Here is an 18363-nt window from a genome sequence, read left to right as displayed (position 1 = left end):
CTAAAATATGGAACCAAATTGAGGTCAAGGTGTGGGACTCTGCAACTAAAAACGACAAGGTTGCAGTGGGGTTGCTCGGAACCTGGTGAGCAATCTCTGAGGCCTTAAAGAGCCATGTGGGCCCACAGTCGGAAACGTGTGGTTTGCCAGACAGTGAGGGAGCTGCGGGCTCGTTTACTGATCAGACTGCTACGCCATTGCCCCCCCACAGCTACAGCCATCCCAGGCCTTTGCTGTTGCACCCCTTGCTGACCTGGACGTGCCTTTTGACCCTGGCCCTATTGGCCTTGAAAAGGAGATGGATATGCTTTTGTTCGATCTGGGAAGAACGGCATACATAAGGCTGAAGGCCAAGTTGCTTGACAACTTAAAGCAAGGCATATTGTTCAAAAGGAATGGAAAATGAGACTTGTTTGTAATCAAGAAAATGAATGGAAAATGGAGACTGTTAAGTCATGGAATTTAAGGGATTGTTTGTTACCTTTTCTGGTGTGCGTGTAGGTGGAGCGTAGACTCCCCACGCACCTAGCCCTGTTTACTTGCCTTTTATACCTTTTATAAATATTCTTGTATAAATATTACTAAATTCAGATTGAGTTGAGACTTCATTTATAACAGAATGAATCAGATTTTAATGAAAATTTATTCCCAGAACTTCTAAAATCCTGTTAGTGTGTTTATTGGGGTTTTAAAAAACAAACAAAACCTTTTATAGAGTTTTACATTCTTCATTATATAGATTTTAATGAGACTAAGATGTATCAGTGGAAAATGGGTACACATAGCTGTGTCTTTAAGACACTGGGTGAACATTACAAAAATAAGCATGTGCTTATACATCACCTAGAGCAAAATGAATCATTGAGAAAATGTCTGATCTATCTTGCTATAACTTGTTACAAAGGACAAAACTTCACTAATACTTGAGTTTCTACTACCTAGTATCTTGAATAGTTGTCATATTAGTGGAAAAATGAATCAAACTCCAGCTTCCATCTGTAGTCATGTAAAAAAGTAAGAAAAATATATGAGGAACCCAGAGCATGTGATGGGCTGTGGAGTAGATTATATTAATGAATGTGTAATTACACATGTCAGAGCATGAAAGAAACAAAAAACACTTCAGAAAAAAGGTTTCAGACATTTAGCTATAAAGGGTTTGTGCTTTAAATCATAATTTGTCTGTCATTTTATGGGTAATAATTTTTCACTTGAGCCACCCTTTTATTTGCTATATCTCCTAAGGAAAGGAAAAGAGAATCATTACTAAACACTTTAGCATTCTGTTTGCTTGTTATTTTTAAGTCTGAAATTGCTGAACTTGAAGCTGTTTTCTGGCTTCAAGCAAAATACTGTAACAGAACAGAATTATTTATTGTATCACTGTCAGTGTCCACCAGGCCCCAGGGTTTTATTTTGTGATTCAAGTTGAGTCTGGCTTAGTGTAGTAATTCCCAACAAATTAGAATGTATTCTTAACACAAGGAAAGGAGCAGAAAAAATCCACACCCTTATTGTTATGAAAATAAGGCATATTAGGTAAATATTTTAATGTAATACAGCACTGTGGTCAAATTTCGTGGTATTTTTCATTCAAGAATAGAAAGAAGTGATATGTTTTTTGCTTTTACTTCTGAACATTTGCTCTAGACAAATGCTTCGTCTCAATGTCAAATCGTGAACTACATTGATGTCTGAGGTGATATACTTAAAAAATAAAAAAGAATGACTACTAGAAAGAATTGTGTATGAGGAACTCAAATACTGAATTTTATTTTGTATATGAAAAGCCTTCATATTCTGAAAAATGATTTGATATAATTGAAAAGAAAAATGTGTGACTTAGAAGACTAAAATGAACAGGAAAAAATATATTGGCTATGCTGCAATGACTGAGTTTCTGTTTCGGGAATCAGAAAAAACTCTGGCAGGCAACTTGAGAAGAACAATGAAGATTGGACATATTTGCCAATGAGAGCAATATTAATATTATGTTCTCCTGTATTCGCAAAAATGAGAGAATATCCATTAAAATTGATATCCACCCCTGTGGTTAAGCAGTAAAAAAACTAGACTGAAGCAATATTGCTATTATTAGGTATATGTTGGTAATGTAGTGATATATCATCATTGTTTTTAGTTAAAAGTAAAAATATCTTATTTTAGAAATAATGTTAAAGCTTCAATCCACTGTGTATTGTACTGATGCACTTGTAAATCTCTTTTAAAGCTTATCAGCTGTCTCATCTTCACAATCCCCATTTATAATGCACTTCCATTATTCAGATATTGATAATGTGGTTGTAGTTCAGTTTGAACAAATATTAAATAGAAACGTAAGGGGTAAAACTTCTTGGATGTCAGTTTTCAAGAAGTATGGACAGTTAAGACAAAGTTTTGCTACGTACCTGAACCGAATTCTACTACAGTTGCTCCAGACAGTCCCATGGATCATACTGTCTGGAGTAGACCGCACTGTGTAAGCTGACTGCCTTAGGGCATGAGGACCTCTTTAGAGCTCTCTCTAGTAGTCAGCTAGCGTTTCCTTACTCTCTCTGCTGTTTCAGACTGTTTCTTGTATTAGCATCTTTTCTATATTACTGATGAGCAAGGTTGCATCTGCCCCTCTTCTCCCCCTGCACCCCCCTCCTCCCCCCCCCCGCTCCCCCCCAATAAAATTTTCTTTCACTGTTAATAACTGTGGAGCACCCATGTTATACATACAGGTCCACAGATGCCCTTACCTGCATGGTGAGAACAAGAATGTCAAAACCACTACAGAAGCTTTTTAATTGTGTTAGTCTTCAACAAACTCTAGGTAGCCATCATATCTACAGCTCTTCCACAACAGGTTATAGGCATGTTTGTTCCTGTAAAAAAAAAAAAAAAATTAATCTGTGGTCAAGATTTTATTCATTTCTGGTAAGCATCCCTTAGCAAACAATTGTCTTATTCCAGCTCTATCAGCTTCTACTCGCTGGCTGAAGTGGCAGAAATAGGTCTTCCAGGCAACAGTAACATCAGTAGGAGTTAGGAAGCCTGCTTTTCTCTCAGTTAACCTTGATTCTTTCATCATCTTTTTGATGTCATCCAGGCTTTACACCTTACAAAATGTTACTTCAGAAGCAGTGACTTTGTGATATTTTTTCCCCCTTGCAATTCTCTTGCTACAGGTAGTTTCTGTAGGCAGATAGATCTCAGTCAGGCCTCCTGGTATAAACTGGATGGGACACTTTTTATTTGTGACTTTGCTGACATAATAAAAGTCTTAATATCAGAGTAGTCCTCTTTATTCATAAACACAAGCTGATCTTAAAGAGGAAATAGAGAAGAAGTCAGTTTCTTAAGGTGTTCCAGAATCTAAAATATAGCTAAGCCCCTAAATCCAATGGATTCCAAAGCAAATTTGACAAATATGTATTTTTAAATAGAAAAATACTGTGTTATATAACTTGTCATTTAATCATGCTCGGTGCTTGGCATGCTTGTTGTTGATTCCCTCCAGAAAGGAAATGTGTAAAAATATATACAATATATTTTTAATACAGTAATTTTTCTACGTTACAATAAGCCTAGGGTTTCACTCATCACCCACAAGAAAAATCCATCAATTACTTAGTCACTTAGTCTCACTGTATGACAATCATAATTTTAATTGTTGCCGATATTTCCAAGGGATTTTTTTTTCCCAATCTCTGCCCATAGGAAAAAGATGCTAAATTAATTTTAAGAGAATAAAGTAAGTAAATAAACAACCTTGTGTGTTAGAGATGGGAGGCACCTGGCTGAGGAAACTGTTTTCAAAAAAATTAGAATTGTATGAACTGGTTTCTGTGTCTTTGACAGAAGTAACGTGATACTGTAGCAGCATGAATGGAAACACTTCAAAGACCAGAGAACTTGACAGTAAAACTTTGTTCCATCAAATTTGTCAGGTGCTGTGATATGTATAATCATTAAGGTTGGAAAAGACCTCCAAGCACATCTGGTCCAACTATCACTGTACTACCAATTTAACCCACTAGACCATGTCCTTAAGCACCAAGTCCAACCTTCCTTGAACACCTCCAGGAACAGTGATGCCACTGCTTCCCTGGGCAATCCATTCCAATGCCTGACTACTCTTTCTGAGAAGAAATGTCTCCTAATTTCCAACCTGAACCTCCCCTGGTGCAACTAGAAGCCATTCCCTCTAGTCCTTTCACAAGTTATGTATGAGAAGAGGCTGACCCTCAGCACCCCACAACTTTCTTTCAGATAGTTGTAGAGAGCGATAAGGTCTCCCCTTAGCCTCCTCTTCCCCACACTACACAACCCCAGTTCCCTCAGCCGCTCCCCTTTAGAAAGCAAAAGGAAAGCTTAAAGTGAGTAAAGTAAGCAGACTCATATAATCCTTATATTTAAAGTGTACACAGTTTATTACCTACCTTCATCTACATTTCATTTTTTCCATCTTCAAGTGCTTTAGCTTAAGTACTTTAAATACTTTGATGTATCAACTTAAAAGTCAATGTAAGGAAAATTATATTCTATCAATAATTAACACTAGTTGAACAATCTGATCATTACTTTTAGACATAAGCTGCTTAGACTTTATTATTTGGAAGTTGGAGATGTTGTTTCCATCTGTCTTCAACAGCTACCTTGATGTTGCTTTTCCATTTGATGTTGTTTTCAATTTGCATATCTTGCAGGGCATCCAAGAAAATCATTTGAATGACTAGTATCTCCACATCTAAGGAAATGTGGGTTTATAGATTGTCTTTTATATTTTTGTCCTCTTGCAAATGTGGGCTTTTACTTATCTTAACATTATTTCTGCTTACTGCACCAATGTTATCATATTACTCTATGAACTCTAACTAGAGGAGGTAATTTTGCAATTTCTTTCATTGTTTCTAACAAACTCAGAAGTCCTAGAAAGGGTTAAATTATCCTCAGTTGGCATTAATTTTAGAATTATTATTTTCTTTACAATTGTTATGTCACAAATCAGTTTGTCAGCTAGACAACTCTTTGAGCTGTATAGGCTGCAAATCACTGTCCTTTTTGAAACATCTCCCACAACATTTGTCAAGAGCTTAAGTGCTTACTGCATATGTGAACTGCTTTATTTTAGTCAGTAGACTGAGAGGAGCATCTGTTATGGCAGGTAAGCTGTAAAATATCCCGTGTCATCAAGTTCTATGTTATGCAGCAAAAATGTGTTGTTGTTTTGTTTTTTTTTTTTCATATATATATATATATATACATATACATAAATATATGTATACATGTATATATATATATATTGATGACAGTTTGCAAGAATGTGTGAAGTGCAAGTGACACTGCTTGTATTGTCTGTCACATTGGCAGAGTTGGCAGTCAAGACCATAGTCATGGGACTGTGTCATGTCAGTCTAAGTAGTGTCTTGTTGTAATGACATCCTGCTGGTCATTGTACGTTCATTGCAGATTCATGTATTTAGTGAATCACCTGTAAGAATAAACTTTTATTACTCCTCTTCTTACTTTACAGCTCCCTTTATTTTTTCCATATTTACAGTATGTCTATTTACTACTACTACTGCTTTGTTCAGTTAGTATGAGAAATATGCAGTTGCTTCTACTTGTACCAAAAACTCCTACTTCTTTGCTTCACACAGCACCCCCCCCCCAAAAAAAAAAAAAAGCTTATACTTATACCACATGTACACACTACCTAATTAACACATACCACCCATACCACAGAGCTAACTATGCTAATGAACATATTTTAAGCGTGAGATCACTCCTAGCTTGGTCCACTAAGGATATAATATAAAATATTATTATTATTATTATTATTATTGTACTATATAATATTTTTCTGCTTACACTGAGGTGTTTTTTTTTTTTAATGAAATAAGATATATTTCGTCTGTTTTCACCTTTGAAGTATATATTTCTACAAAAGTGACAGAGTGCTGTCAATAAATACTCAGGAAATGGTGCTTGTTGAGAGTCTTTAGGAAACATCTATCTGTGTGAACCAGTGGCACTTTTCAACTAATAAATAGTTAGCTAACTGAAAGTTTCTTCAGGCAATTGGTATATTCCACTCCTTTCATCAAGAAAATGGTATATGACAGTATGTCTTTGATAGTCTGTGTAACTGGAAGAAACCAGAAGGGCTTGAGAAAATGTTTAGTTTGCTAATAATATTTCTTGTTCAATATGTACAGCCAAATACCATCAACATTCTATGATTGTAAACAAGAAATTTCATTTTTCTTCCCAGATTTTGTTTTAGTTTAATTTTACTTTACTTTTTACTTTGTTCAACTTTATTTATTTATTTATTTATTTATTTATTTATTTATTTATTTATTTATTTATTTCCTCTGGACAGTTTTTTTCCCCGTTTGCAGGGAACCTAGTCTATGAAGAAGGTGGAGCACCCATGCCAGGCATGGTCCACCCTTCCTCTCAGAGAAAAAATAAAAAAGGAAAGGTGCACAGCATGTCTGTGCTTAACAGCAGGTCCTCTGAAAGTAGGAACAGACTATGAGTTCTGTTACGTCCAATTGTTATAATTAAGGACAGTAACTATACTGAACTATAAGACCAGAGAAAGAGAAAAGACCAAGATGTTTAGGTCATAGGCAGTCTTAAGATCCTGTAAATCCTTTCAAGCCAGTGCATAAGGCCAGAGACTGGTGGCCAAGTAGTCCAGGGTTTCTTGAGGGTTTTGAAACTGGGAATTTTTAAAAAGACATTAGTTCTGTTCTTGAAGAATCATATCTATCAAAATGATACAGTGATCCCTAAAGTGTGAGGAGAACAGAGAAATGGGGTGGTGAGTACTCTTCAGATAGAAGAAATGTGAAAACTCTTAGAGTCTGAGAAAGCAGAGCTTGAGAAGAAAGCCTAAAACTATAAGACAGGCAAATTGTATAAATCTGGATGTTTAAGATATTTTAACCATTGAACTGCTCTGAATGTGAAACACAATGAAAGTGATGTGAAGCTGAGGTGGTGGTTTGGCCTGAACCTAGACTGAGCATGACGTAAGCAAGAAATTGTCAGTGAATTTTACTTCAGTGTAGAAGGCTGATGCAAAAACCTATTCCACATAAATTGTCATGAGAGTGCAAAAGGAATGAATTTGGAGAGAGGTAGGAGTAGATGAATATAATAGGCCTATGGTTTTTGCACCCCAGTAAAACTTTACTGTATTTTAAAGTCTAAGCAGCACAATGACCCTGAATCAATGCAAATAAAGTAACCAGTTTCTTCAATGAATATGGTTTAATCAGTATTAGTTCAATCCTGTTAGATTTGCACGGTGTCTAGCAGGTTAGATGCTTGGCTTCTGAGAACAGCCATTGTAATTAATGCACAACCTCCCAAACTCTTTCCTAGCTACAAGCCTACTGGTATTTGGTAGGTGTGAGGGTGAAGGGTTGGGGAGATTTGGAAAGAAAACCTTGATACTGTGCGAGCACTGTTCAGCAGAAGCCAAAATGTTGGTGCATTATCAACACCTTTCTAGACACAAATGTAAAGCATAACACTATTTGTGCTGTTAAGGGGGAAGTTAACTTCATCTCAGCCAGACCCAATAAAATTATAAACCAAGTTCCCTTTTTGTTGTTGTTGATGTTGTTGTTGTTGCATTTCCATACTCTGCCCTCACCAAAAAATAATGACATCCTTAAGGAAGCATCTTCTGATGTTCCCTTGCAAGCAGTGTCGCTACACCGTCCTGTCTGTCACAGGTAGTTAAATGCTACCACTTTGCCAACAGAATACGAGTCAAGGTTTTTGATAAATAGAAGAAATGGGCAAGTTAGAAGTCTGTGTACTGACATGTAGAAATCTGATACTGTCAAGATTTTGTATATCTTATTAAAGAGAAAATTGCAGCACTGATATGTCTATTATATTTTTAATATTCTTAAAATGAAGAAAAATGTTGCATTGCAATGCATGTTACTGTAAAAGGAAATATCAACTTGGCAGGAGAAGCAAATCTTGTTAATATAAAATGAGGAAAATCATGCTGTATCTAAATCAACTACATACATAATATATTAACTCCAGCTCTAAAATCTTGATCAACAGCAGAGGTAGAAATGTTTCCATTTAAAAGCTTTATCAGAAGTCCTAGGGCTTATTATGGAAACAAAACCCCAAACCAATTGCATTAAGCTTTTGTTAAAGAATAAAATACAGTACAAATGCATAAATCACCTTGTTGGTCCAAGTTGAAGTTTTAACTACTCAAAGAAAACCCTTCAGGTCTGAATGCATTTTCTGAAAGATATTTTTTGACATTTCAACACTACAGTAAAACAGTTATTTCTAAAGAAAAACTCTTAAGATATGAAGAGAGCTACCCCAAATGTAGATGTTCAAAAATGTTTTTTATGGTGTCTTTTCATTTTTATCTTCCTGCAGATGAATAGAGATACACAACATTGGTGGGTATGGAAGAGCAACTGATGTCATCTACCTGGATTTGTGCAAAGCATTTGACGCTGTCCCACACAATATCCTTGCCTCTAAATTGGAGAGACGTGGTTGTGATTCATGGAACACATGCATGGTGGATAAAGAATTGCCTGGATGGCCACTCTCAAAGAGTTGGAGTTGACAGCTTAGTGTCCAAGTGAAGATCACTGACAAGTGGTGCACCTCAGTTGTCAGTATTGGAACTGGCGCTGTTTAATATCTTTGTCGGTGAAATGGAGAGTGGGACTGAGTGCATCCTCAGCAAGCTTGCTGATGACACCAAGCTGTGTGGTGAAGTCAACATGCTAGAGGGAAGAGATGCCATGCAGAGGGACCTTGACAGGCTTGAGAGGTGGGCTTTTGCAAACCTCATGAGATTCAATAAGGCCAACTTCAAGGTCTTTACCTGAGCTTGGGCAATCCCCATCACAAATACAGACTGAGCAAAGAATGGATTCAGAGCAACCCTGGGGAGAAGGACCTGAGGGTGCTGGTGGATGAGAAGCAATATGCACTTGCTGCCAAAAAAAAGCCAGTCATATCCTGGGCTGCATCAAAAGAAGCATGACCAGCAAATCAAGGGAGGTGATTCTCCCCCTCTGCTCTGCTCTCATGAGACCCCACCTGGAGTACTGCTCTGGGGCTCCCAGAACAAGAAGGACAGGGACCTATTAGAACAAGTCCAGAGGAGGGTCAGGAGAATGATCAAAGGGCTGGACAGGCTGAGGGAGTTGGGGTTGTTCAGCCTGGAGAAGAGAAGGCTCCAGGGAGACCTTATAGCAGTCTACCAGTACCTAAAGGGAGCCTACAGGAAAGCTGGGGAGGGACTCTTTGTCAGGGAGTGTAGGGATAGGACAAGGAATAATGACTTTAAATGAAAAGATGGTAGATTTAGATTAGATATAAGGAGGAAATTCTTTACTGTGAGGCACTAGCACAGGTTGCCCAGAGAAACAGTGCCCCATCCCTGGAAGTGTTCAATGCAAGGTTGGATGGGACTTTTAGCAACCTGATCTAGTGGAAGGTGTCCCTGCCCATGGCAGGAAGGTTGGAATTAGATGATCTTTAAGGTTCCTTCCAGGATTCTTTAATTCTATGATACATAATCTACATAATTCTTGGCCATACTATTAAAACACTGATAATTCATAACCACATATGCATGTAAAATAATTATGACCTTAGTTTGTTCTTATGTGGATAGGTTTCCTTTCTGTATTTCTAATGAGGTAAATAAATTATTTTAAAATGGGAGAAAAAGTGAAATCAAGTCTTATTGTAAAATGAAATACGAACATCCTCGAATGATAGCTGAGAACTTGGTTTACAATGTCAAATCTAAGTTCCAGAGACCAGTCCTCCCCCTCTATTATTATCAGTCTTAATATTATTTATGTGGAAAGGTCATATGTTCTTATTAATGTTTGTTCATGCTCTTAATCATAAATTTTAAGTCCAGACAAAACCTATAACCAAATTTTGTGCCTCAAACTCATGCAAGCTACAAAAGTTAAATTACATGCTTTCATATGAGTATGCACTTATCCTAAGCATATGCATTCATTCTTTAATCTTCATTTATTTTATAGGCATTAGTGCAGTTGGTGAAATCTTCATGCTTATGTTCTGCACTGATAGAAATAATAGACTAATAACCTCTCTTAACATTAGTCATTTCAATGAACTAATGATCCCTTTTCTTGCAGGAAATCATTTTTATGAAGCACTATCACAGCCCAGAATGATTGTAACTTCAGATCAGGCTGTTAAACAGTAATGGATTTAACAATTGCCACACTTTTCACTTTTTTTTTTTTTTTTTAAATTTGCCTCTATAACCTCTTTGCTTTCCTTTCATCCTGGACATTCCTAACAAACCAGTGGGGGGTAGGTGCGAAATTTTTAAAACACGTCAACAAACAGTGAAACAACAATACTTTCTGCTTGCAATATAGTCCTTTGGAAAGCTTCTGTCTCCAACAAGCTAAATTACATTTAATGAATTTAGGGAAGGGGAGGGGAGGGGAGGGGGGGGGGTGGAGGGGAGGGGAGGGGGAAAAAAACATCAGGAAGCTTCATGTAAGGGTAATTGCTTGTTTGTTTTAAGCTATAATAGCTACACAAATATGGTGTGGTGGTATAACTTGGCTGAGCAGCTGAACTCCACCACAACTGCACTCTTGCTCCCCCTCCTAAAAGGTACAGGGAGAGAAAATAATGATGGAAAGAGCTCAAGGGAGGAGACAAGGACAGGAAAATCACTCAACAATTATCTTCACAGGCAAAATAGACTCAGTATAGGCAGACTAATGTAATTTCTGTCTACCACTAGCAGACCACAAGAGTGAGAAACTAAAAAAACATCTAAAAACACCTTCCCCCCATTCAACCTCTTCTATGTCCTCCCCTACCCCAAGCAGCACAGGGAAATGGGGAACTGGGGCCGTGGTCAGTCCCTAACACTTGGGGAAAGGGGGAGAAAACAGGATGGAAAGGGCTCAAAGGTTGACATAATGACTGGGAGATCACTCAACAATTATCATCACAGGAAAAATAGAATCAGCATAGGGAGATTAAAATACTTTATTGCCTACTGCTAACAAGCTAGAGCAGGGAGAAACTAAAAAGAAAAAAAAATGAAAAACACCTTCCCCCCATCCATCCTCTTCAACATCTTCCCTCTAAGTGGTACAGGGGAACGGGGGTTGAGGTCAGTCCCTAACGCTTCATCTCCACTGCTCCTTCACGGTCACTCTCTGCCCCAGCTCCACACGGGGTGCCTCCCATGGGATGCCATCCTTCCTGAACTGATCTTGTGTGAGCTTCCCACAGGCAGCTGCTCTTCAAGAACTGCTCCAACATGGCTCCATACCATGGGGTCCATCTGCCAGGAACAAACTGCTCCAGCACGGGTCCCCCACAGATGACAGCTCCTCACAGATCTCCTTCTCCTGCGTGGGCTCTTCTGCATTGGCTGCAGCTCCAGCCTGAGGCCTGCTCCTCTGGGGGCTCTCATTGGGCCGCAGCCTCCTTCAGGCCACATCCACCTGCTGCACCGGGGGCTCCTCCACAGGCTGCAGTGTAGAGATCTGCTCCATGTGGGACCCATGGGTTGCAGGGGGACAGCCTGTTCTACCAGGGGCCTTGCCACAGGGGAACTTCAGCTCCAGCCCTCCCTTTACACTGACTTTGATGCCTTCAGAGCTGTTTCTCATTCCTCATTATCCCAGCTACTGCTGCCCATAAGATTTATTTTTTTTTTCCTCTCTTTCTTAAATCTGCTCTCACAGAGGTGCAAACATGACTTATTGTCTTAGCTCTTGCCAGTGGCAGAGCCCTTTGGAGGTGGCTGGAGCTGCTCAAGGAGGCCACAGCTGCAGCCCCCTGCTACCAAAACCTTGGCACTTAAACCCAGTACAGTAGTTCAGTTGGAAAACATAATGTAAGCTTTCATCCTTTTGGCATTCCTTGTTAAGAGAAATAGAACCATGTAGTTACTTAGAGAAATTTGTTTGTATAACAGGACTTAGAAACTGTGTAAACTGCATATTTTTGAGTGTCCAATTAATAAATTCTACACTGAGGAGAATTAACAGCATGGCTATTTACTTAGATGTACTGCCATACAACTGTGATTTCATGTTAATTTTTCAGCTATACATACATCTTAATTTTCAATTTACAGATAATATACTTAAAAAAAAAAAAAAAAAAAAAAAAAAAAGTATACTAACTACATAAGAAGTCACAAATTGCTCCTGTTTGCCTATTTTCCAATCCAAGGTAACAAGATTCACAATAAAAGTTTGCAGAAGCCAGTTCTCTCATCTGTCCTACATTATCTTTCTTTACATCTTCTTAGGTAAGAGGGAAGGGGAGGAAACTTTTATTTGACACTCACTGAGTCATATGTTCTCACAAAATTCTTTGGCTGAAGTTTAATACTCAATGCTTTCATCACCTTTCAGTTAAATGTTTTATCTTTTTCTCTCTGGGTTCTTGCTCCTGTCTTATAAAGCCTCTGCCAGGTGTTTTGATCTTTCTCCTTCCACAGCAAGTGCTCCTTCCTATGGGGTTAAAGGGGAGGGTAGCAATGCTGCTGCTTTTACTCACCCTTTGCAGCACAGATTTAGTCACACACACAGCCTGGCAGAAGATCCTCCCAAGTCCATTTTCACAGCTTAGATTTCTCTCTAAACCTCTCTAAACTTCTAGATGACCTTCCCTACTGTCTAATTTTTTTATTTTTTTTATTTTTTTTTTTGTCATCAATAGCGCTTTAGATGTGTCTTTAATGATCAAAGTCAGACCAGAACAAAATTTCTCCAGACACCACCTATGGACTGTTTTGCATAACAAAATCCCCAGGGCAGTTTTTTGAGATCTTTCCTTTTTGTGTCCTTGAACTGCAAGTAGTGTTTTGCCCCCTCTATTACCAGCTGTGGAACTGGGCTTTCTTAATATGTGAATGTAGTTGGGCTCTTAAAGGTCAAGTATAAGTGATATTAGTTGCCAAAAAAAAAAAAAACCACTCAAGGGTGCAAAACTGAACATAATATTTTCATACACATAGAGAAAGAAACCACACATGGATTAGTATCAAATGAAGAACTGTAATTGCAGAACAGAAAGAATTTAAAGTTAGCAAGGTAGAAATGAAAGCTGAATAAATGAATTAGAACATAGCATCTAAGCATCCCAAGGCATTCAAATCTGATATTAAAGCACAGACCAAATCTAGGAAACTGGATATAAAACACAGAAGATTTTATTGTGGATTCACTGTAGAGGCATCTAGAATTTTTTATTCAAATTAACCAGGGATGTTCAAAAGCCAGACATTTCTTCCCTAGAGCCAGAAATTGCAAAAAGCTCAGGAGTGTCAGGAATCTGTAGGCTTCTTAGAAGTTTGATTGCATCAAGAGATGGAGCTTTAAAATGACAAGATAAATAATGGATATCAGGAGCCTATGGTCTGTACTGTAATTTAGTTCATAAAAAGAAAAAATTACATTCAAATGGAACTAAAAGCAGATTACTCTCCATCACTGAAGGAAAAAAAAAAAAAAAGAAGACAGGAAAGGTGAGATACTCTCTTCGAAGATTTAAAACAGAGGGCAATATACAAACCACACATGTCTGAAAAGATTATTGTTCTTTTATGTTTAAGGATTATAAGTTCAAAAGGAACCATTATGATCATTTATTCATAATGATCATAAGTTTTGATAAGTTTGATCACCAAACTCTTGTATCCATTTCTGACTAAGCTAAATCACATATAAAATGGTCAATTTTTCAGATATAACACGGTCAGTTTTTCATATGTACTGTGTCTGGAATTAACTTTCCGTGCAGGAGCCCATACAGTACTGTGCTAGAACACTTGTAGCTAGAACAGCATTGGTGTCACATCAGTGTTTTGTCTATTGCTGAGCAGTGCTGGCACAGCATCAAGACTCCAACAATCCGCCCCTCCCAACCTACCACCAGGAGGGGTGGGAAAGAGGTGGGGAGGGAACATCATGAGGGCAGCTGACCTAAACCAACCAAAGGGTTATTCCATACCACATGACATCACACTAAGCAATAAAAGGAGGGAAAAGGAAAGGAGATGAGGTGCTCATTATAAAGACCTGTCCTCCCAAACAACCTCTACGTATATTGAGATCCTGCTTCCTAGCAGACCGAACATTGGCCAAACATTGCTCCTTGATGGGAATTAGCTAATATATTTTATTTTCCTCTCTCTGGGCTTCTGTGCAGTCTATGGTTTTTGTTTGTTTGTTTGTTGTTGTTGCTGTTTGTGTTGTTGTTTTTTTCTCTCTTTGTTGTCGACGGAAGGAAGACACAGACGCTCAGTATGAGTGAACAGTGAACTTCAACTTTAATGGATAGCTCAGTCGCCTTTTATCTAGTTCGAATATAATCAACTCATACATATTGCAAAAACTAAGCTCAGGATTGGCTAACATTTCCCGCTCTTTCCAGGTAGTTCCTCCTTCTTTTAGCCACTGTCCCGCCTTAGGGACTTTCCCCATCGCTCAAGGGCATCGTGTCCTTGAGCCTGATTGGCTCTCAGCCAGCTGCGTACGTGCCAGACTCATGTGAGTTGAGTACGGTACTTCACTAGCCCATTGCCTCCTAACTGCCCAACATCCACGTGTCCTATTTCACTTAACCATTCCTCCACATCTCTTCTTTTTCTTTTTAGTTAAATTATTCTTATCACTTGAGCCTTTTTTTTTCTTTCCCACATACTTTTTTCTTCCCCTCTTCTGAGGAGGAGGGGGAGCGAGAGAGTAGTTGTGGTGGAGTTTAGCTTCCCAGAAGAGTAAAACCACTACATCATATTGTAACTATATATATATACACATACATACATACATATATTTCAAGCATGGAGCAGTTGGTTAGTTGCATTCTTGCTCTCATCCTTGTAAATGATATAGGTAGGAAAAAGGAAAAAAAAAATTCCAGAAGAATGTATGAGTTTTGTAAAGAGTTAATACTCTGTTTAAAACAAAACACAAACAAACAAACAAAACAAACACACACACTATATATATATATATTGATTTATTTTTTGTAGTGTTTGAAAGCATACAATGTCCATATTGAAATTCAAAAACTTGTGTCAAATTTCTATCTGCACTATAACCTACCTGAATTTTAATTAGGGTTGTTAAGAAAAATTTGTAAAGAAAATGATTCCCATTCTTAGAAGGCAATACCTTTTCTTATTATTAGTTTATGTTGCAAAATCATTTAGAATCTCAGGGCCATAGCATGCCTATGCTATTACTAACAAAATATATTCTATTTATGAGGGACTGAAATAGAAATTCAATCAAATATCCTCCAAGAGCTACATAGTTGCCCACCTCCAAAACAAACTTTGTATTTAGAGCTGCAAATAACTGCAAGAAGAAGTGAATATGGAAATAATAGGCTCCTTAGGGAGCACTGTAGATTTTTGTGTGACATTGCTAACATACATTTTAAAATTTCACACCTAGTTCCTGGTGGACTGTCTTAGTCACAGTCAGTCCTCTATTTTACATTCCTCCCCTATGGTACCACACAGTTCTTATGCACTTCAATTGTATGCAGATTCTCCTCAAATGGCAGGGCATACCAAATGGAACAACAAAAGTTAGACCACTTTTGCATGTAACATGCTGAACATCTGAAAAAAAACCTGTTTACTAAACCAGTACCTAAGTGTCCCTTCTGATTTATTGTAGTCAGTGAATATATGTATACAACGGTTTAAACATAGAGGAAGAGAGGCTCTTGCTGAACTTACACAAGACAGCCAAAAGGGTTGTCTGTCAGACAACAAAGAAGAAAAAAAAAAACAAACATAGAATAATAGAATCATAGAATGGACTGTGTGGAAGGGATCTTAAAGTTCATCTAGTTCCAGCATTCCCGGCATGGGCTGGGACACTTTCCATTAGACCAGGTTGCTCAGAGCCTCATCCACCCTGTCCTTAAACACTTCTAGGGATGGGGCACCCACAACTTCTCTGAGCAACCTGTGCCAGTGTCTCAACACTTTCACAGGAAATAATTTATTCCTATATCTAATCTAAGTCTACCTTTTTAAGGCTGGATTTACCACCTCACCACCCTCTGTCCATCTATTTTATGAGCCCTCTTTAAGTATTAAAAGGCCACAATGAGGTCTCTCTGGAGACTTCTTTTCTGCAGGCTGAGAGAAGAGCAACCCCAGCTTTCTCACTGTTTAATAATAGAAGAGGTGCTCTAGCCATCTGGTTATCTTCATGGCCCTCCTCTGGACCTGCTCTAACAGGTCCACATCCTTTTTGTGCTGGGGGCCCCAGACCTGGACACAGGACTTCAAGTGAGTCCTCACACAGGCAGAGTAGACGGGGTCAATCACCTCCCTCGGTCTGCTAGCCATGCCTCTTTTGATGCAGCCCAGGATGCAGTTGGCCTTCTGGGCTGTGAATGCATATCAATGGCTCATGGTGAGCTTTTTGTCCACCAGAACCCCCAAGTCCTTCTCTGCAGGGATGCTCTTAATGAGTTCTTCTCATGTCTGGGATTTCCCTGGCCCACGTGCAACACCTTGCACTTTTACTTGGTGAATCTCATTACTTTCACATGGGACCACTTCTGAAGCTTATCCAGGTCCCTTTGGGTGACATGCCTTCCTTGTGTTGTATCAGCTGCACCACTCAGCTTGTTATCACCTGAAAACTTGCTGAGGACTCTATCCCACTGTCTGTAATTGAATAAGATATTAAACAGCACTGGGCACAAGGTGGACCACTGAGGGACACCACTTGTCACTGGCCTCCACCGGGACACGGAGACATTGACCACCACTCTCTGGGTGTGACCTTCAAGCTTTATCCACCATACAGTCCTACCTTGAAATCCACCTCTCTCCAATTTAGAGAGCAGGATGTCATGTGGGACCATGTCAAAGGCCTTACATAAGTCCAGGTAAATGACATTGGTCAGTCTCCCCTTGTCAACTGATGAAGTCACTCTATCATAGAAGGCTAGAAGGATCAGTCAGGCATGATTGCCCTTGGTGAAGCCATGCTGGCTGTCTCGTGATAGTCGGCTGAATATGAGCCAGCAGTGTGCTCAGGTGGCCAAGAAGGCCAACGGCATCCTGGCTTGTATCAGGAACAGCGTGACCAGCAGGGCTAGGGAGGTGATCGTCCCCCTGTACTCAGCTCTGGTGAGGCCGCACCTCGAGTACTGTGTTCAGTTTTGGGCCCCTCTCTACAAGAAGGACATCGAGGTGCTTGAGCGGGTGCAGAGAAGGGCGACGAAGCTGGTGAGGGGCCTGGAGAACAAGTCCTACGAGGAGCGGCTGAGGGAGCTGGGCTTGTTCAGCCTGGAGAAGAGGAGGCTCAGGGGCGACCTTATCGCTCTTTTTAGGTATCTCAAGGGAGGCTGTAGCGAGGTGGGGGTTGGCCTGTTCTCCCACGTGCCTGGTGACAGGACGAGGGGGAATGGGCTTAAGTTGAGCCAGTGGAGTTTTAGGTTAGATGTTAGGAAGAACTTCTTCACTGAAAGGGTTGTGAGGCACTGGAACAGGCTGCCCAGGGAAGTGGTGGAGTCACCATCCCTGGAAGTCTTCAAAAGACGCTTAGATGTAGAGCTTAGGGATATGGTTTAGTGGAGGGCTGTTAGCGTTAGGTTGGAGGTTGGACTCGATGACCTTGAGGTCTCTTCCAACCTAGAAAATTCTGTGATTCTGTGATTCTGTATCACCTCCTTCTCTTGCACGTGCCTTAATATTGCTTCCAGGAGGATCTTTTCCATGATCTTCCAGTCACAGAAGTGAGGCTCACCACTCTTTTCTCCAGGACTTGCTTTCTACCCTTTTTAAAAATGGGAGTGATACTTCCCTTTTTCCAGTCACCAGGGACTTCACCTGATTGACATGACTTTTCAAATATGATAGAGAGAGGCTTGGCATCAATTGCTTGATGTCAATTGGTAATCAACTGACATCAGCCAATTCCCTCAGGACCCTGGGATGCATGTCATCAGGCCCCGTAGACTTGTACCTGTTTAGTTTCATCAAGTGGTCTCAAACCTGCTCTTTGCTTACAACTGGAGGGACTTTACTCCCCCAGCCCTCATCTATGGGTTCAGGGAAGTGAAAGATGTGGGAAGCCTGTCTGGCAGTGAAGGATGAGGCAAAGAAGTTGTTGAGTACCTCAGCCTTCTCCATATCTCTCATTTCTAGTTCTTCTTCCTCATCTGTCAGAAGGGGTACACTATCCTTGGCCTTTGTTTTTTGACCAATGTACCTGTATAATCCCTTCTTGTTATTCTTTGCATCCCTTTTCAAGCTCAGTCCCATTTGTGCCTCAGCTTTCCTGATCCCAT

Source organism: Aythya marila, assembly GCF_965140915.1.
Source record: "Aythya marila genome assembly, chromosome: 2".
NCBI lineage: Eukaryota > Metazoa > Chordata > Aves > Anseriformes > Anatidae > Aythya > Aythya marila.
The sequence above is the reverse complement of the archived record's forward strand: the minus strand, read 5'-3'. Positions refer to the sequence as shown.